The 2,178-nt window shown below is 22.8% G+C and overlaps 1 protein-coding gene across 1 annotated transcript in view; it reads left to right on the top strand.

Annotated features, from left to right (window-relative positions):
* Positions 1–2,178, top strand: part of LOC102681503 (bifunctional heparan sulfate N-deacetylase/N-sulfotransferase) — a 196,591-nt gene that overhangs the window by 49,848 nt on the left and 144,565 nt on the right. The gene's annotated exons all lie outside the window — the stretch shown is intronic.

Here is a 2,178-nt window from a genome sequence, read left to right as displayed (position 1 = left end):
CGCGTAGAATTTTTTTTTTTTTTAGATTCCGATTGTTAAAAAAATAGAAAAGACCGTAACGGTGCGAGTCATCGACCGATCGACGTGGATCGATCACGTGCTCGAATGATTATACACGAACGTGTATAGGATGGAAGTCGGTCTGATGTTTGTGGTGGAATGCCCTTCGGTGAAATCAGTTGAACAGCCCGACAAGCCACAACGAGCACTATAATAAACGAGCTTTACGATCGAACGGCTTCATATCGACATTCTGGACGTTTCTTGATGATCTAGCCTCGCGTTTTTCGCCATCACAAATCGTGACTCACCATAAATCTGTATCGTTTACAGATTAAAAATGTAATGGGTTCTTACTCCCCGATGGCGAAATTCGAAGTTTACTGATCGGGATAGGTTAACCGCTGAAGAAGACCCGTGGCCTCTATGGAATTTGCTTGTCATTTCGTAACAATATATAATTTTATAATTATAGAATAGAATAGTTTAGAATAGTTATATAAAAGATTCTTCGAAATTAAATTTTTGAAATGAATTTTTTTCTTTTTATAAAGAATCATTAGGGATATTGTTCTAATATAAAGGAAATATAATATATAATATAATATATAAAGCAAAGTTTAATCAAACAGTTTTTAAGAATTTGGATATATTTATAACTACAGCTAGATTATTTAAAAATTGAAATGGGATTATTTGTAAGAAATATAAATATTTTACAATAAAAGTATAAAAAATATTCTTTAATACTATATTATACGAATATTTTTACATGTAATTTTTATTGGTAATTCTTTTTGAATAATTAATAATGAATTTGATATATAAATAATATATATAAATATAAATAAAATATGCAATATAAATAATTGATTTAATAAATGTATTTATAATGATCTATAATTTATAATGTATGTATAATAATTTAATAAATGTATTTATTAATTGTATATATAAAAAAATAATCCTTGATATAATAATTAAAAAAAATTTATTAAATATTATATATTAACTATTTATTTACTAACATAAGATTATATCTAGCAATTACAAAATATGAAATATGTATCTTTTTTTTTTTTTTTATCTTTTTTGCATAGCAAATTCGACACTTTCTTCTTTTACATCTGTTTAATTTAGATTTCTATCAATTGGTATTATTTTGATACTACATATTTCATCATAGTGTTTAATACTTGATTGAAATGTAACACAATTTTTGCATTCTCCCTTTAGATTTCCTCGAAAAAATTAATTTTACGAAGGCACAAACTTTTTTAATAGAATACTAGAGGAGATGGTGTGAAAATATAGGCTAGCGAAATATTGAGATTAAGTGCTTTACTTTATCGAAAATAAAATGAAATTACAATTTATGAAAGAAGTGTGTGAAGGAGACGGAGACTAGCATTTATTATTTTTATATATTGTATTATACGTGTTTTTTTTTTATTTTAAAATATTTTAAGAAAAAGGTCGTACTTTTTTCAATAATAATCTATTAAATTAGGATTTAATTGATTAAAAACATTAGTTGACATTATAAGATTCATAATAATATAAATTTTGTGATGAATATCATAATAATGCTTTATCATTGCTTTAAGTGTTCAAAACTAAATGAATCATGCAAATACAATCATATTAGTTTCATATAGGTTAAAATACTTAAATCACTTTTTTATATTTGAGAAGAAAAGAATTAATGCAATGTTCGACAGAATAAAAGAAAATGTTAGAATAAAGAGAATAATGAAACTTATTAACAATTAATAAATTAATTAATTTTCTATAAATTATAGGGAAGAGGAAATGGAAACTCTGAAATAAAAATACAAATATATGATATAATGATATATCTATGATACATTTGTGACTATTGTAAATAAATTGTAAATATTATAAAGAACATGAATACATAATTTTAATTTAAGTTTTTTAATCTAAAAATTATCTGTTTTGGATATATTTTTAAATATTTTAATCTGAAAATGCTGTTTTCATTTTTTTTTTAGTTATTTTTTTAGTTATTTTATAAATGGTTCATATTTAGATATTCTAAAAATGAAGATTTTTCCCTTTTATTTTAAATATAAAATTTGCAATATCTTTTCTTTCAATTTTAATTCCACATTATAAAAAAAAAAACATATTTTCGATTGAAGTTTTAAGAATTTT

The sequence above is a fragment of the Apis dorsata genome, unplaced genomic scaffold (assembly GCF_000469605.1).
Source record: "Apis dorsata unplaced genomic scaffold, Apis dorsata 1.3 scaffold_189, whole genome shotgun sequence".
NCBI classification, from domain to species: Eukaryota; Metazoa; Arthropoda; class Insecta; order Hymenoptera; family Apidae; genus Apis; species Apis dorsata.
This window is presented reverse-complemented; position numbering and strand designations above follow the sequence as displayed.